Source organism: Oryctolagus cuniculus, chromosome 9 (genome assembly GCF_051225735.1).
Source record: "Oryctolagus cuniculus isolate XC-2025 breed Fujian yellow rabbit chromosome 9, ASM5122573v1, whole genome shotgun sequence".
Taxonomy (NCBI): Eukaryota; Metazoa; Chordata; class Mammalia; order Lagomorpha; family Leporidae; genus Oryctolagus; species Oryctolagus cuniculus.
Window position 1 is genome coordinate 42291130 of NC_142875.1, and position 20002 is coordinate 42311131.

Sequence of the window (20002 nt, forward strand, 5' to 3'; positions counted from 1 at the left end):
AGGTATGTTTATCTATCCCCTTCAAAATGCAACTTTTCTTTGTGATGAAAACATCTGAAATCCTATCTTCCAGTTTCTTAATTGAAAAATATACACTGCATTAACATTTTCTGTAGTCACTCAGTTGTACCATAGAACTATAGAACTTCATACTCACATCTAGCTAAAAGTTAGCATCCATTAAGCAGTCTTTCTCAATCTTCCCTAATTCCTTCCTTCCCAGTCTCTGGTAACTACCATTTTACTCTTAATTTCTATGAGATGGCCTTTTATTTTATACTTCACATATCACTGAGATCATCTGATATCTGTTTTTCTGAAGTTGTCTTATTTCACTTAACATAACGTCCCCTAGTTCTAGCTATGCTGTTGCAAAAGACATGGTTCCATTCTTTCCGTGGCTTGATAATATTCCCTTTTATATGTATACCACATTTTCTTTTCCATTCATTAGTAGGTGTACACTTAGGCTGTTTTATTTCTTTGCTATTATGGATAGTGCAGTGAATTTGGGAGTGTCTCTTTGACAGATTGGTATCATTTCCCTTTGATATATACCTAGTAGTGGAACTGCTGGGTCATACAATGTATATATTTCTAATTTTTAAGGAAACTTCATAGTGTTTTTCACAATAATTGTACTAATTTATCTACTCAAAACAATGTAAACAGGCTCCTTTTCTTTACATCCACCAACACTTATTATCTTTTGCCTTTTTAATAATAACCAATCTAACTGGAATGAAATGACATCACATTGTGATTTTCATTTCCCTGATTATTCCATATGTTAATTTTTTTTTCAGGTATCCATTGACCATTTCTAAATCCTTATTTGAGAATCATCTTTTTAGTTCTACTTCACATTTTAATTAGATTGAGTTCTATTTGCTATTGAGTTGTTTTAGTTCCTTATATATGCTGGTTCTTAGCCCATGGTCAGATTTATAACTTGAAAATGTTTGGCTGGCGCCGCGGCTCACTAGGCTAATCCTCCACCTTGAGGCGCCGGCACACCAGGTTCTAGTCCCGGTCGGGGTGCCAGATTCTGTCCCAGTTGCCCCTCTTCCAGGCCAGTTCTCTGCTGTGGCCAGGGAGTGCAGTGGAGGATGGCCCAAGTACTTGGACCCTGGACCCCATGGGATACCAGGAGAAGCACCTGGCTCCTGCCATCGGATCAGCGCGGTGCGCCAGCCGCAGCGTGCCGGCCGTGGTGGCCATTGGAGGGTGAACCAACGGCAAAGGAAGACCTTTCTCTCTGTCTCTCTCTCACTGTCCACTGTGCCTGTTAAAAAAATAAAATAAATAAAATCAATAAAAAAGAAAATAAATAAAAGAAAGAAAATGTTTTCCCCATTATGGAGATTTTGATTGTTTACTTTGCTGTATAGAAGTTCTTCAGTTTGATGCAGTTTTGCTTGTTTATTTTTGTTTTCTGTGTTTCTGACTTGGACCCCCCCCCCCCAATCCTTGTCCATTCCAATGTCTAGAAGTGTTTATATTTTCTTGTAGTTGTTTTAAAAATCAATGCCTTACATTAATTCTTTAATATATTTTGGCTTGATTTTCATACATAGTGAAGGATAGGGATCTAGTTTCACTCTTTGGCATCTAGATGTCCAATTTTCCCAGCATCACTTATTGAAAAGGCTGTCATTTTTTTTTTTTTTAATGTATGAGCATGGAATTTTGGTCAACCATTAGTTATCTTTAGAAGCCTGGCTTTTCTTCTAGGGGTCTTCATTATTTTTCATTGGTCTGCATATCTGTTTTTATGCCAATACCAGATGGCTTTGGTTACTATAGCTTTTAATATATGTTAAAGTTGGGTAGTGTAATGTCCTCTGTTATGTTCAATCTACTTAGGATTGCTTTCTCTATTTAGGATATTCTGTAGTTCCATACAAACTTTACTAGTGTTGTTTCTAGATATATAAAAAATGTCATTGGTCATTTGGTAGGAATTGTGTTGACTCTGTAAATCACTTTTGGTAGTATTGACATTTTTAGTAGTACTGATTCTTTGCACAGTGAATAGAAGATATCTTTCCATTTCTTTGTGGCCTCTTCAGGTTCTTTCATCTATAATTTATATTTTTTGCCTCTTTAAAAAAAAATCTTAGGTACTTTCTTCTGTAGCTACTTCAAGCTGAATTGTCTCCTTGATTTCTTTTTCAATTAATTATTGGTGTGTAACAATGATATGGATTGTTTCATACTGTCTTTATATCTTACTGAGTTTGCCTATTATTTCTAATGGATTTGGAGTAGAGTCTTTGGAGTTTTCTATTCTATGAGTTGCACCCAATGACAATTTGGCATCATCCTTTCTGATTTGTGTGCTTGTTATTTTTTTTTTTTTAATTCTTGTCTAGTTGCCCTGGCTAAGACCTTACTTTTTAAAATGAAAGTGACAGAAGTGGGTGTCCTTATTTTTGTTCCTAATTTTGTTACAAAGGATGTCTTAAGATTGTCACCAGTTGTTTTGATGTTAGTGTTTCATTGTTCTGTACAGCTTATGTTGATGTACATCCTGCTAACCTAATTTTTTGGAGTTTTTATCCTGGAGTGATGTTGATTATTAAGAAATGCCTCTTCTGCGGCAGGTGCTGTGGTGTAGCGGGTAAAGCCACTGCCTGCAGTGCTGGCATCCCATATGGACGCGAGTTTGAGTCCCGGCTACTCCACTTCGGGTCCAGCTCCCTGCTATGGCCTGGGAAAGTAGTAGACTATGGCCCAAGTCCTTGGGCCCCTGCACCTGCATGGGAGACCTAGAAGAAGCTCCTGGCTCCAGGCTTTGAATCAGCACAGATCTGCTCCTTTCAATCATCTGGGGAGTGAACCATCAGATGGAAGACCTCTCTCTCTCTCTCTCTCTCTCTGCCTCCCTGTAGCTCTGCCTTTCAAATGAAATAGATGGGTCTTTTTAAAAAAAAATGCTTTTCTGCATCATTTGAGATGATTATTTTAATTCTGTCCTTTATCCTGCTTATGGGGGTTTGTAAAATTTTATGTTTTGTATATGTTGAATCATAATTGTATCACTGGGGTGAATCCCATTTGATCAGGGTGGATAATGTTAGATTCAGTTTGCTAGGAATTTTTTGAGAATTTTTGTATCTATATTCATTTAAAATATTGGCCAATAGCTTTTTTATTGTATCCTTGATATCAAAGTATAGCTGGCCTCAGAAAATGGTTTTGGAAGAATTTAATTATTGTTAATTCTCCTTTATAATATTGGTTGAATTCAGCACTGAAGTCTTCAACTTTTCTATGCTAGGAGACTTTTACTAGCAATCCAATCTCACAAGTTTTTATTGATCAGTTTATGAGTTATGTTTCTTCATGATTCAATTTTGGTATTATAAATATGTCCAGGAATTTGTCCACTTCTTTATTTTCAAATGCTACCAAATAATTGTTCATAGTGTTATCTAACAATATTATGTATTCCTATAATGTCAGTAATATCTTCCTTTTCATATCTGATTTTATATATTTGAATTTCCTCTTTTTTCTTAGTTATTCTTACTAGAGGCTTGTCAATTTTGTTCATATTTTCAAGAAACCAGATCTTTATTTTATTTATATATTATATTGATGTTTTGACTCTTTACACCATTTATTTGTGTTCTGAGTTTTGTTATTTCTTTTCATATATTAATTTTGGATTTGATTTGTTCTTGGTTCTTCGGTTCCTTAAGGTGAAGTAGTATGTTGTTTATTTGAGAAATTGGTGCTTTGTTATTTTGATACAGGCATTGATTAATATAAGTTTTCTTATTAAGACTACTATATCCTGTTGGTTTTGGTATGTTGTGTTCCATTTTAATTAATTTCAAAACCTTTCAAAATTTGCTCATTAATGTTTTTCTTGATCCATTTATTTGTTCAGAAGTTGTGTAATTTCCAAACATTTGGTTAGTTTCCAAAGTTTTTATTATTATTTATATCTAGTTTTATTTCATTGTGGTCAGAAAAGATAGTGAACACAATTTCTGATTTAAAAACTTTTGATTTATATTGTGACCTACAATATCATCTCTTGGAGAATGTTCATTATGTTATTGAGAAGAATGCATATTCTGTGGCCATTGGATGAAATGGCCTGTAGATGTCTGGGGAGTGAACCATCAGATGGAAGACTCTCTCTCTCTCTCTCTATCTCTCTGTCTCCCTGTAGCTCTGCCTTTTAAATGAAATAAATGGATCTTTTTTTTTTTTGTTTTGTTTTGTTTTGTTTTGTTTTTTTTTTGACAGGCAGAGTGGACAGTGAGAGAGAGAGACAGAGAGAAAGGTCTTCCTTTGCCGTTGGTTCACCCTCCAATGGCCGCCGCGGCCGGCGCGCTGCGGCCGGCGCACCGCGCTGATCCGATGGCAGGAGCCAGGAGCCAGGTGCTTTTCCTGGTCTCCCATGGGGTGCAGGGCCCAAGCACCTGGGCCATCCTCCACTGCACTCCCTGGCCACAGCAGAGGGCTGGCCTGGAAGAGGGGCAACCGGGACAGAATCCGGCGCCCCGACCGGGACTAGAACCCGGTGTGCCGGCGCCGGTAGGCGGAGGATTAGCTTAGTGAGCCGCGGTGCCGGCAGATGGATCTTTTTTTAAAAAATGCCTTTTCTGCATCATTTGAGATGATTATCTTAAATTTGTCCTTTATCTTGTTTATAGGGGTTTGTAAAATTTAATGTTTTTGTATGTTGAATCATAATTGTATCACTGGGGTGAATCCTATTACATTCAGTTGATCCAGGATACAATATAACTATAACTATAACTATATATATATATATATATATAAGCTGTTTCTTTGTTGATTGTTTGGATGATATGTTCATTTCTGAAAGTGGGGTGTGACATTTATCTACTATTGTATTAAAGTCTATCTGTCCCTTTAGACCTATTAATATTTACTTTATATGTTTGTGGGCACCAGTATTGAGAGTATATGTATTCATAATTGTGATCTCCTCTTGGCTAGACTGACCCGTTTATCATTATATTAATAATCTTTCTCATCTCTTTGATTTAGTATCTATTATCTATTATACGTATGACTACCTGGGATATTTTATTCTATCCTTCCACTTTATGTTTCCTTAGAAGTGAACTGGGTCATCTATAAGCAGATCCTGGTGTTTTATGTTGTTCTTAATTCTTAAGTGAAGTGACTTATATCATTTAATTGAAGGATCTAATTTACATACATTTATAGTAATTATTGATAGGTAAGGTTGTACTGTCATTGTGATACTAGTTTTCCAGTTTTCTGTAATTCCTTTTTTCTTTTAACTTCCCTTACAATCCCCTCTTTTTTGGTGGGCATGGGACAGAAATTGAAGGATAAGTTTATTCTCGTGCACTTTTCTTGAAATCATGCATAGTTTTTCCATAATACATGTTTATCCAAACTTTAAAGATTTTTTTCTATAACACAAAACTTCGCAACATTTACAAAGTTTTCCAAGGAATTCAGTGCACTAGCAAATATATTACACATTCAGGGCATGAATTTCAAAATCTGACCAACTCAACCTAATTAAAGCCCGGATGTCTAAATACCTGATTGCTGTAAAGTCTTATGAATCCTGGGCTCTACTTCTCACTTCCTGTAATTGGATCAATAATTTTATTAAAGGAATTCCCCCCTCTTATTGATAAAAGAACTTCAAATTAAATTTGCTTTCGTATCTATGAAATGCAAATTCATAGGATACAAGAAATTGTTGAGACTATCTATATACTTCGTTTACTCATGCTTTCCTCAGATTGAAGATACCTTGTGAAACTGGAGATGATCATTAGTTGTATCTAAGCAAGGACTGCAAATGCTTTCTTCTGTGAAACACTGGTAACATATTTGCTTAGGGGTTCTTTGTTTAGGTAAAGCCTTTTTAAAAAGATCAGCAGCTTGGACTTCTTCAGTGATGGAAGTTTCCTTCTAGCTATGTTCTCTTACTGTCAAATTTTAGAATTCAGATACTTAATAACAAAAGATAAACATTTCAAGTGGATATATGTGCCTATATATCAAACTGTAGATATATGACATACATAGTAGACACTGTTCTGGGCTGCCCAGATTTACCCTTCAGAAGCAAGGAGCTGATTCCCTCAGTTGCCAGGAATGCTGACTGCTAATGGCTCACTGCTAATGGCTCGTTGCTATGAGTATTATAAATTTTGATATAATATCTTTTTTGAAATAATAGAATATTATTTTATTATAAACATACAGAAAAAGCAAACAAAAACAGACAAGAAATATCAATAAAGTGTTCTACACTTGCACTGCATTTGTCCACACATTTTGAATTTTCAATGTTCCTTTTACTTTATTTTTGGTAAATAATTTTGTCACATTATATATTCTTCCTATTATTCACTTTGATTTTAGTCTTTACAATAAAGATATGAATGACCTATGCATTATATTTATGATAGTATAGCATTCTGACTTTGCTTGTGTAGTTAATCTTTCCAGTAAGTTTTATACTTTCTGATATTTTCCTGTTACATATTACAATCCTTTTCTTTCAGTTTGAAATACTTCTTTTACCATTTCTTGTAAGACTGACCTGCTGGTGATAAATTCTATCAGCTTTGTATTTTGCAAATATATTTATTTCTTCAAGATATCTGAGGGGCCGGCGCTGTGGTGTAGTGGGTAAAGCCACTGCCTGTGGTGCCAGCATCCCATATGGGTTCTGGTTTGAGTCCCAGCTGCTCCACTTCCAATCCAGCTCCCTGTAATGCCCTGAAAGGGCAGTGGAAGATGGCCCAAGTCCTTGGGCCTCTGCACCCAAGTGGGGGACCCGGAAGAAGCTGCTGGCTCCTGGCTTCGTGCGGCTTCTTGGAGGGTGAACCAGTTGATGGAAGACCTCTCTCTCTCGGCCTCTCCTCTTGCTGTGAAAATGACTTTCAAGTAAATAAATAAATCTTTAAAATAAAAAAAAATATGTGAGGCATAGTTTTGCTGGTGATCAAAATTTAAATTTATTACAGACATATTTTTTCTTTTTTTTCAGTATCATACAAGAGAAATGATTGCAAACTATTCACTATGCATTTACTTTCTGCCCATGTATATATCACATACTGAAGTCTCCGGTAGAGGTTAAAATACTATTTCCATTTTCATTTCTTGAGTAGTGCTGATACTTATGTTTGGGTATTCCTTAAAGAATTTAAGATATTTATATGGATAAAGTTAAGATGAAGTAAATGAAGAGAATTGTTTAAAATATTTTGTATCTAAAAAGGAATACAGATATATTTTTCAATTCTTTTGTTAGTTTGATATTAATATAAAGAAAACAATTTCAATTTAATTTGTAGATACAGTTCTAAAAGTATAAGGATACTGTCTTCCATCCAGTGTTCTTTTTCTTTCTTCCTTCTTTTCTTTCTTTCTTCCTTCCATCCTTATTCCCTTCCATTCTTTGTAACTTTTGAGATAACATTTTTAATTTATATTACACTCAAAAGGTTAATGTTCTACTAATTAAAAAGTACAACAAGTAAAAAGTTAAAAGACTGCAGTTCAGCAGGAATATAATCAAGGGTGATAGAGTAATGAAATAAAAGGATGTCAGTTTCACTCATATACAATAAAATTTAAAATAATCACAGATCATTAAAATTATAGCAATATCTCCCACAAGGTTGCCAAAGTTACAACAAAGAAAAGCCCAGGACTGGACAGATTCACTGCTGAATTCTACCAGACATTTAAAGAACTAACTCCAATTCTTCTCAAACTATTCAGAACAATCCAAAACTAGAGAATCCTCCCAAATTCTTTCTATGAAGCCAGCATCACCTTAATCCCTAATACTGAAAAAGATGCAGCATTGAAAGAAAATTACAGACCAATATCCCTGATGAACATAGATGCAAAAATCCTCAATAAAATTATGGCCAATAGAATGCAACAACACATCAAAAAGATCATCCACCCAGACCAAGTGGGATTTATCCCTGGTATGCAGGGATGGTTCAAGGTTCACATCAATCAATGTGATACAGTACATTAGCAAACGGCAGAAGGAAAGCCATATGATTATCTCAATAGATGCAGAGAAAACTCTAAGCAAATTGGGCACAGAAAAAAATATTCCTCAATACAATCAATTGAATGGAGAAAAGTTGGAAGCATTTCCACTGAGATCTGGTACCAGACAAGGATGCCCACTCTCACCACTGCTAGTCAATATAGTTCTGGAAGTTTTAGCCAGAGCTATTAGGCAAAGAAAAAGAAATTAAAGGGATACAAATTGGGAGGGAAGAAGTCAAACTATCCGTTTTTGCAGACGACATGATTTCTTTATTTAGGGGACCCAAAGAACTCTATTAAGAGACTATTGGAACTCAGAGAAGAGTTTGGCAAAGTAGCAGGATATAAAATCAATGCGCAGAGATCAACAGCCTTTGAATACACTGGCAATGCCATGGCAAAGAAAGAACTGCTAAGATCAATCCCATTTACAATAGCTATAAAAACAATCAAATACCTTGAAATAAACTTAGCCAAGATCCCAGCGGAAAGATCAGGCCATCAGAGAAGGATGTACCTTTCTCTGAAGGGAGGAGAGAACTTCCACTTTGACTATGAGCTTGTCTAAATAGGATCGGAGTTGGCAAACTCAAAAGGCTTCCATAGCCTTGGCAACTCATGACAAGAGCCTAGGGTGATTACTGATGCCATAAACAAGAGTGTCAATTTGCTAAGTCAACAACAGGAGTCACTGTGCACTTACTCCCCATGTAGGATCTCTGTCCTTAATGTGTTGTACTATGTGAATTAATGCTATAACTAGTACTCAAACAGTACTTTACACTTTGTGTTTCTGTGTGGGTGCAAACTGTTGAAATCTTTACTTAGTATATACTAAATTGATCTTCTGTATATAAAGAGAATTGAAAATGAATCTTGATGTGAATGGGATGGGAGAGGGAGCAGGAGATGGGATGGTTGCGGGTGGGAGGGAGGTTATGGGGGCAAAAAGCCACTGTAATCCAAAAGCTGTACTTTGGAAATTGTTATTTATTAAATAAAAGTTAAAAAATAAAATTATAGCAATATAGTATTGTTAATCATTGTTTGGCAAAGATATAAAACAAGGTTCGGCAAAGCTACACATACAAATGTTGAGTGACATAAGCTGAACACAGAGAAATAGCACCTGCTCTCCCTTTTATTGTTATTTTTTTTAAAGATTTTATTTATTTATTTGAGAGGTAGAGTTACAGACAATGAGAGGGAGAGACAGGGAGAAAGGTCTTCCTTCTATTGGTTCACTCCCCAAAAACCAGGAGCCGGGAGCTTCCTCCCCGTCTCCACACATGGAACCGGCATACATATGGGATGCTGGCACCACAGGTGGAGGATTAACCTACTGCTCCACAGCGCCGGCCCCATGCTTTCCCTTTTATGGGTGAGCTAAAATTAAAAAAAATGAGAAGTGTTGCTGATGCTATGACATCACAAGTAAAGCCACCACCTGCAGTGCCGGTACCTCATATGGGTGCTGGTTCTAGTCCTGGCTGCTCCTCTTCCAATCCAGCTCTCTGCTATGGCCTGGTAAAGCAGTGGATGATGGCCCAAGTGCTTGGGCCCCTGCACTCATGTGGGAGACCCAGAAGAAGCTCCTGGCTCCTGGCTTCAGATCGGCACAGCTCCAGCCATTGTGGTAAACTGAGGAGTGAACCAGTGGATGGAAGACCTCTCTCTCTCTTTCTCTCTCTCTCTCTCTCTCTCTCTCTCTCTCTCTTTCTGTGTGTTATCTCTGACTTTCAAGTAACAATAAAAATAAATCTTTTAAAAAAATGGAAAGAAAAACAGAAAACAAAAAAAAGAGAAATGCCTGTGCATCAGTGTTGCTGGGTACAGTATTCTCACCTGGCAATTTTTCAAATTTTTTTTTTTTTTTGAGGAGGGTTACCTTTTGCAGTACGAGAGTGTCATCTAACCACTCCTGGCCTGCCAGGTTTCTGTTTAGAAGTCTGCAGTTAGGTAAATTGGGACCCCTTTATGTGTCATTTTCTGCTATTCTTTTGCAGCTTTGGGAATCCTTTCTGTCATTAGTCTTGGAAAGCTTGATTACAATATGTTTTGGGGTATATGTGGTTGGGTTGAATCTGATTGGTGACCTTTGACTTTCTTTAGCTGTCAGTCTAATCTGTAGGTAAAGGAAATATTTGTTATTATCTTCTTGAATATTCTACTCCTTTGGCTTTCTTGAACATAGTAACTTGGATATTTTCTCTCTAATTGTTGTCCCAATGTTTCTGTAAGCTTTCTTCGTTTCTCTTAATTATTTTTCTCTTGATGTATTTTCAAATAGTCTGTCTCTGCGTTCACACATTCTTTTCTGATTTAACCTGCTATTGATGCTTTCTGTGATATATTTTTTAAAGATTTATTTTATTTATTTGAATGGCAGAATTACAGATAGAGGTAGAGACAGAGAGAGTGGCCTTCCATCTTCTGTTCACTCCCCAGATGGCCGCAACGGCCGGAGCTGCACTGATCCGAAGCCAAGAGCCAGTAGCTTCGTCCTGCCTGCCACGTGGGTGCAGGGACCCAAGGACTTGTGCCATCTTCCACTGCTTTCCCAGGCCATAGCAGAGTGCTGGATTGGAAGTGGAATAGCTGGGACTAGAACCAGCACCCATGTGGGATGCCGGCACTGCAGGCCGGGGCTTTAACCTGCTGCGGCCCTGCTTTCTATCATATTTAAAATTTTACTTTGTGTTGTTTTCGTTGAAGGATTTGCTTAATTTTATTTAATTACATCCATCTCTTTATCAAGTCTCTCTGTAAGGATATTGAATATTTTTTTCTGTTATTTTAAATTTCATTAAGTTTTCTTTAAATACCTAGTTTGAAAACAGAGTAACCAATGCTGGTATGGGTCTGGAAAAAGGGGGACGCTTATATACCGTCAGTGGGAATGTAAATTAGTGCAGCCACTGCAGAAAGCAATACAGACTTCTGTTATTTCTGTAATGGATGGAACCCTAAATTGAGATTTGCCCCGGTCCCTCTGTTCATTTTTGTTCACTGTTGCAGGCCTACAACACTCCCCTAGCTCAGGTTGGTCCCAAATCTGCAGCTGATGTGTTGTTTAGAATGAATTGAGCAAGTGACTGAGAAAAAGGTAGTCTGTTCCTACAGATCTCTTTCTGGGACTGGGGTAGACTCATAATTGTGGTTCTACATGCATCAGTGCCATGCAGGGCCTATAGCACACTGAAACCAGTACAGCTTGTGGGTAGGACTAAAGTCCACAGTGCTTTGGCTGGTCTGCTGCAGAGGTGTACTCCCTGCACTATGCCCCTTTTGTCAGCCATTGACAATGCTGGAGCATATGAATGATCAACTGGAGCCATGGAACTCCACTTGATACTGAAGTGTGTGCAGAGGCTCTGTGTGCACTTAGCAGCTTGGGGACAGTGACTGTAACTACATGTTCAGTATAGGGTTTTACTGACCTGGCACTGAGTCTTCAAACAACCCTGAGGTTTCCTGTTCAATGTTCGATGTTGTACAAACAGTGATAGAGACACGTCTTCAGCTACCCAAGCAGGCACTAGGAGGGTCATGTCTGGGTGTCACAGTCATTTGGCCCTGTGCCATCTTGAGGCTATACATCAGGCCCACACGAGGTTGGTGGGTATTCATACCTAACAAATGTCCATCCTACTAGGGCATGGGTTTCCTCCTGTCACTGGAGCAAGTCCAGAAACTCTTTTCACAGGAATTTACCTAGGGACAGGAACCCTTAGATCTGCCAGTCTGGGCTTTACTATCCAACACTGAGATCCTAGACACAGTCTATTGGCTCCTTGCCATCTTTCCATGCTGAAGGACTGTGATAAAGATAGCCGCATGTGCCGGTTCGAGTCCCAGCTGCTCCACTTCCGATCCAGCTCTCTGCTGTGGCCTGGGAAGGCAGTAGAGGACAGCTAAGTTCTTGGGCCCCTGCCCATATGTGGGAAACTCGGAGGAGGCTTTTGGCTCCTGGCTTCGGGTTGGTACATCTTTTTATAATGAGGTAGGTAGGATGCATTTTATAATGAGCCGGTCTTCACCAGCCCTGCAATTCTCATCCCCTATTTAATCTGAGAATAATTTAGAGGCTCTGTAAAATCACTTTACAGATGGAATTAAGGTGACTAAATAACAATATAATAAATTGACTATCCTGAATTATTTGTAGGAGATTCAATCACATGAGCCTTTAAAAGGAGAGTCAATCAAAATATGGTGAAACAGACATAGGAGGGAAGCCAGAGAGATGTGAAACTTGAGAAAACTCGATGCTTTTTCCGATAGAGAAAGGGAGCTTGAGTCAAAAACCGTAAGGAACATCTAGAAGCTGAGGATTATCCTGACACTTGCAGGAATACACGGATCTTTGCACCACATTCTAAAATAATTCAATTTTGCCAAACACCTGAATGAGCTTAGGAGAGGATTCATTTCCAGAATCTTCTAAGATGTTAATTTCGTTTTCATGAAACTAACCTAAAGATCTGGCTGCAACACCCTGAACTTGAATTTTTTGTCTCATATTGTTACATAAGGAATTTATGTTCTCTTAAACTATTAGGTTTGTGACTATCTTTTCTCAGGTAATAATTTAAAAAACTAGGTAATGCAGGAAATGGTTGTGGCTTCCTCAGCTAAACATTCAGTAACTTAACAGCTAGTAGTGAGGGTGAGTCTCAACGTGATGCTGTGTCACTTGGAAAAGAGATAGATAGCCTTGTTATTTGCTTTTGCATGAATAAATCCTTTTACCATTAGCAGGCTGGAAGCAAGACACACAGACAGATGTTTACAAAACATATTTTTAATACACCAAGTTCTGTTGCCCTTAAAATAATGTATCCCAGGGTCTAAAGTTATAGAGAATTGAGCATCCCTGATACACTTGTTTTTGTGGGTCTCACACTCTCACCTCTTATTTTTAGCCTCATTGTAGTTTCTTTTTATAATTAAACGGTTTTGTATTTATTTAGTCGTTCATTTATTGGAAGATAATTATAAAAGATTGTCTTAGATTTCAATGACTGTTCTTTTCATGAATCTTTACCAGTATGTCGTATTCTTTTTTTTTTTAAAAGATATTATTTATTTATTTGAGAGGTAGAGTTACAGACAGTGAGAGGGAGAGACAGAGAGAAAGGTTTTCCCTCTGCTGGTTCACTCTCCAAAGGGCCGCAACCGCCGGAGCTGGACTCATCCGAAGCCAGAAGCAAGGAGCTTCTTCCGGTCTCCCACATGGATGCAGGGGCCCAAGGACTTGGGCCATCTTCCACTGCTTTCCCAGACATAGCAGAGAGCTGGATGGGAAGAGGAGCAGCCGCGACTAGAACTGGTGCCCATATGGGATGCCAGCACTGCAGGTGGAGGATTAACCTACTGTGCCATAGCACTGGCCCCAGTATGTCATATTTTAACAGATACCTGGAAATCAATAACAAACAGTCATTCACTTATGTATTAATTTATTAGTAAATATGCAATGTGCACCTGTTCTTGTCATGCACTCTTGGTGAGCTTGGGCTGTTGTGCCACGATCCCATACATTTCATGGTTTACAAGCAACAGAGATTTTCATTCTCATTGGTCTAGAGGCTGGAAGTCTGAGATCATGTGCCAGATGTGGTTAGATTTGAGTGAGGACCCTCTTCCACATTGCAGCGTACTGATTTCTGGTTGTATCCTCATGCAGAGAAAAGAGAATGAACTAGCTCTTTTGCATCTTCTTTTAAGATCACTTTTCCCATTCATGAGTATTCCACCCACATATTTTCCACCCCAGCTATTTCCCAAAGGCCAATTCCAAATACCAGCACAGTGAGGATAATATTGACAAATAGACTTTTAGAAGAGTGTTCACATTCAGTGCGTACAAGGTATAGTTCCTATAAATAATTTTGCACAAATATGCAAAAATGGTAACTGATTTCATGTGGCAAATATGAAGAAAAGTTATCAGATTTAACAAGAGTATGTTTTACAAATAACACCCCCCCCCTTAGGACACTAAGCCAATTGTCTTAAAATTAATATTTGTTGAAAGTGTGGCTCCACTTCTGGTTGTTATAGACTTCTTCATGTTTCATTACCATTTTCTGCTTTCATGTGTGAGAAACTCATTAAACATCCTGTGGTTTCCAAGGCTCTAATAACAGACAGATTAACCTCTTATTTCTTCTGCTGCAGTAGCTGAATTAATTTCTCTGAGTGTCATTCTCTAGGATTCATGTGTATAGCCACCCCATACATAGGGTATTCTACATGGTTATATTGTCCATCCTTGGTTAATTTTTCTAAGTGTCATTCTCTAAGATTCATGTGTATACTTGCCCAATATGTGGGTTATTGTACATGCATACATGGATTATCTAGTGTTGCCCACTGACAGAACCTAGAATAAATAAGAACTCAGTAACAACGCACAACCCAGATTTTGATTTCTAAGAAAAGAAACCAGCACTCCTTGCAGAAGTTATGGGTTCCACAGCTGGTAGAGGAGGTAATAAGAACATCAATCTGAAATTTCGTTTGAAATTAGACCAATTGAAGGAATTTGAATATATCAGCAAAATTGGATTTTTACTTGGAAAAAATGAATCTAGCCACTCTGTTAGAAACAGATTTTAAGAGAGTTAAGAGCAAAACCAGAAGATTATTATATAGATAACAGAAGATAGGACAAGAGGAGAGAATTGCTGAGACATAAAATGAAATCCATCCAATACGCAGTTTTTGGTCTGAGCTACTGAGTGTGTTTTCTAAAGATAAGATAGAAAAACACTGGGGGAAAGGAAATTGTTGGGGTAGAGGAAAAGATCAAGAAACTAATTGTATACATAATTATTTTGTTTTATCTGTGGGCTTCCAAAGAGAGTTAGGCACTGGAAATTCTACTACAGCAATTCTCATTTTATTTTCTTTATTTTTTTTTATTATTTTTGAAAGGCAGAGGGAGAGAGAGAGACTACGACTGAGACTGACTCTATCTGCCGAATCATCCCCAAATGTCTGTAACAACCAGGACTGGATATGGCCAAAGCCAGGAGACTGAATCTCAATTCATATCTTCTACATAGATGACAGAAACAGAAGTATCTGTGCCGTAATCAACTGCCTCCCAGTGTGTACATTATCAGGACACTGGATAGAAGTGGAGTGGCAAGACTGGAACCTGATACTCTAATATGAGATGCAAACATTCCAAGTAATGAATTAACTCTTCTGCCAAATGCCCACCTCAGTAGTTCCTGTATTTTGCGTCAACACGTTAAATCACAATTCAAAGTAAAATATAGTGTTATCTAAGTGCAATTTTAATAGTGACCATCAATTAGCTAAATAAACAAAGAAATGACTTAGCATGGAGATTTTAGGCCCTATGGGATACCTGTGAACCTCTATTAACCATTGTCTGAGCTTCCTGCAAATTAAAGTATTATAACCATAGCAAAAAGTTAACCTTTTACTAGGGTGTATGATATTTAAAACATATTTTATATATTCAATCTTAACTTATATATCTACAGAAATACTGCATTTTATATCAGTGTATATTTTTGTTTGGTTCAGTAAGATTAAAACTACCTGGTTATTCTAGGAAAATTAATTCTCTATGAATATGCCCTGGTTTAGTCTGCTTTTACATTTATTTCTTCACAGCCTTCAAACACTACAGTTTGGTTCATATTCAAATCAAGTGATAGAAGTAACCATGAGGTTTAATGATGTAATCCACATCTTTGGAGGACTTCAAATTATACTGCTGTGTCACTCAACCTTTTTAAATGTCAGTTTCCTAATCTGAAAATGATGCTAATGATGGCTAATGATACTTATTTTATAGGAGTATTATTAGAGTTAGTGGAGGTAATCTGTTTATAAGATTGTAATTCTTAAAACAATCAGGGTGGGCACTTGGTGCTGTGGTTAAGATGCCACTTGTGACATTTATAACCTGTATCCCAGAGCCTGGTTGCAAGGCCCAGCTGTGCTTTCAGTTCCAGCTTCCTGATACTGTTGCACACTCTGAAAGGCAGCAGTTGACAGCTCAAGTGCTCCAATTCCTGCCACCATGTGTGAGACCTGGATGAGATTCTTTCCTGGTTTTGCCCTGTCCCTGTTCTGGCTGTTGCAAAAGTTTAAGTAGTGAGCCAGTGGATCTGCCTCCACCTCTCATTCTCTCTCCCTGCCTCTGAAGTAAAAATGGAAATGAATAAAAAGTTAAAAGCTCCCAAAAAATTCTAAAAAAAACCTAAAACAACAGTCAAGCTTAAATTTTGTTGTCATATGTAACTAAGAACCTCTCTGATGTTACCACCCAGCTGTCACATACTTAGAGCACTTATTGTGTCCTTTCAGAAAACATTTGCCCCAGTGCCCCAGATCACATCGTGTGGTTCTCATTCTAATTGTTGCTGGCCTTTTCAAATCCAGACAAGTAACTTCTTTCTAAAAATCGCAAGTGAAATTATTACAAAAATCTTTTATAATCTGTTGTTTCGTGTGCATTTTTATTTTCAGGGACAATAAACAATTTATAAAAATAATCTTTCTTTTTAGAACATGGATAGAAAGTATAAAAATTTTGAAAATAATGAATATTTGATAGTAGGGTCTTCTTTGCTTTTGAATTTTCCTCCTATACATCACAATTTGTGGATAATTGAAACTCTAATGAAAATATTTCACATAGGATTTAATAATATATCATCCATTTCTGTGGGTCTGTTTTCTTCAGTTCATTACCTAGTTCAGAGTTTGACATATACTTCTCTGTAAACAAAGGTGAAGACTATAGCTTCATCAAATTGGACAGGTGATTTGAATTTCTGTCAGACACATTGACAAATCCACGTCTTAAAATGCTGCTCTGCAAAACTTTCTATCCTACCTTTAGCTGAAATCCACTTTTCTCGAAGTATTTTTCATTTTTTTTGTTCTGTCCCTGGTGTCTGCCTTAAATCTGGAATATAACAAGACTAGTACTCAGGGATTATTTAAATTCATTTAATTCATATAGAAAACCAATTTAACAGTTTAGGCATATTTTTCTGCATTAACAAACACCCACACTTTAAGATCACTTACTTTTCTGCCTAGTGATGTACATGTCTGCTTAAAATTCGTGACTAAATATGACATTGTAGGACGTTCATTAAAGGAGATACCTGAATTTCATTTCAGGTTCCAGTGAACAATTCTGAATGCCACTCAAAGTGACAGGTCAAGTATGCTTTTTATGCTCTCACAAAACTGCAGAAGTTCCATATTTTTGAGATGATCTTCTAAGACAAAGAATCTAAATAGGGTGAATTCAGCTGCTTTTTGGCCATTATAATACAGCAGCTGTCTACACTGCCTTCCACATTTGGCTTACCCAGATTTCAAGCCCAAGATTGACAAATGGAGTCAATGAAGCTGCAATTCGTGTGTGCCATTACAGGCTTGAAATACCATAAAAGACATATGGATTGTACCTTATAGTAGACGACTTAGAATTTTGCAGTACAGGGCTCAAATCTTGGCCTTATTATTTACAATTTAACCTTGGGGATATTTAAGTACTGTCACAGATTTTACCCAATTTAAGAATGGAAATTATAAAAGTTACTTAAAGTTTTTGGACAGATTAAATAAATGTGTAAGCATATTGTATTAGCTATGTATTAGCACCAACAAAAAGTAATTATTTTATGTTTTGGGATTGGATTTGTACTGATACGGAAAATGAAATCATTCTGGTTAATAGTACAACCTCAAATAATAATTGCCTTGGAAAATCTAGGCCACGTATAGATTTTTTAAAGGATTTGGGAGGCAGTAGATGGTACCTACTTGGGTCCCTGCCAACCACATGGAAACCTGGATTGAGTTCCAGGCTACTGGTTTAGGCCTGGTCCAGCCCTGGCTGGTGTGGGTATTTGGAGAGTTAATTGGTGGATGGAGATAATGCTCTCTTTCTCAGGTAGGACACTGATTCCTGTTCCTGTTATCTACCTTAAACACAATGTCTCTGACTTCAGACCTGGTAACCTATTTGCCAGCAGTTTTGTAGCAATATCTTATTTCCATACCCAGTGTGGGCCAAAGAATTTTTCTCAGATTTGGCAGGAAATGGCCAGAATATGGAGTACAGCCTTCTTGAGTAGGGCTGTGAAAGATATCCTGGCTTTGTTATCTTTTCTTTTTCTATTATACTGTTGTTTAACTGTTTGGCATGACCTACTGGCTAAATTCTTGTATTAAACAGGTTCTGCCATATTGCTCAGCCACCAGAGTTTCACTCCAGCACCAGTATATTGCCACCACCCTGCTGAGGATGAAGAGCACCAAACCTTTCAGAGCACTGGGCCATAGCCTTGGCATCCTGGAACTTAGAGAACACTCATTTCTTTGCTTGCTGCTTCTCCAGTTTGCCTCTTTGATTCTCATTCCTACCTTGTGTCCTTTTGCTGTATAGACAGGTTCTATAGCCTGGCTTACTTTGTTGCGAGTGTTGTTGGTTCTCTACATCATAGTATTTGTTCCTTCTTTCTCACAACCACAGCACTATCCATGTAATGAATTTTGATGGAACAAACCCAGTCATGCTAATCATATTGTCTGCATGAATGATTGCACAAATGATTGGTTTACATGTGAGTGTATAGCCCAGTTCTCACGAATAAGACTTTAGAGAAAGATTAATGAGAAGCTTCCAGAAGAAACGTCTTCTTGATGAAAAAGAAGTCTGTTAAGGAGAAAGCTTTTTTCTCTTACTACCTATACTTTATTATTTAGAATATTGTAATATGAGAAAATAAAAAATTGGAGTTTCCTATATTAGGTACTAAATATCATCTTAAAAGCCAAGATAATACTGGAACAGAGAAGCAAGCAAGGACCCTGTTGCTTGAAGGCAAGACTGTTGTTCAAAGAGCATGGAGACAACCTTGCTCAAGGTTTTCTCTTTTTGTAATTGTTTCAACCTCTTAATCTGGTTTTCAGTTATTCTTAACCATAAAATCCTTACTAATTAAAGAGTGTGCATAGTAATAACCATGGAGTTTAATTTTAAAATTGGTTTAGCATTTAAATGATCTAAACCTTCTTTGCAAAAGTATCCACTGGATCAGAAATGTTCTACTTTTCATGAGCAATTCACTAAATAAATAAAGAATTCACGTTGACTTCATTTTATTGTACTTTATTTCATTTATTAACTTATTAATTCAGTCTTTTGTTATCTTAGGGAAGACTGTTGATTCATTCAATAATACTTTGTCATATCTTTTCATTATATTTTATTATGTATAAAGAAGGTATGAAATAAAGGTGTGACTTTAAGGAACAAGCAATTGGGACTTATGGTACAACTGGTAAAGCTACCACTTGCTGGTTCCAGTCTGGCTGCTCCACATTCAATCCAGCTCCCTACTAATGTCCCTGGGAAAGCAGCAGAGGATGACCCCAGTGCTTTGGCCCCTGCTAGCCATGTGGGAGACCCAGCTAGAGTTTGGCTTCTGGCTTCATCCTGGACCACCCATGGCTATTGCAGCCATTTGGGGAGTATACCAATGGAAAGAAGATCACTTTCTGTCTCTATCTCTCAATCTGGATTTCAAGAAATAAATAAATATTTTTTTAAAAAAGAGGACCACACAATTGACAAAGAGAGAGGAAATATGCTCATCAACAACGACAATACACAGCAATACGTGATGCCTACTATTGAGAGGTAAAAAAGACTACTTCCATTCAGCTCTTCCCAAACTACATACTCTAAAGAAGGAAGATGGGAATCCTGTAGTAATGAGGAAAAGGAGTTTGTTGAAGGGGGTGAAATTAGTTTATTTTGGCTTACATAGAGCTTACTAGCTGAATAACCTTGCACAAGTTAATTAAGTACTTTGTTTTTAAGTTTCCATATTGGTAGTATGAAATTAATCATACCGTATTTTGGGAGTTC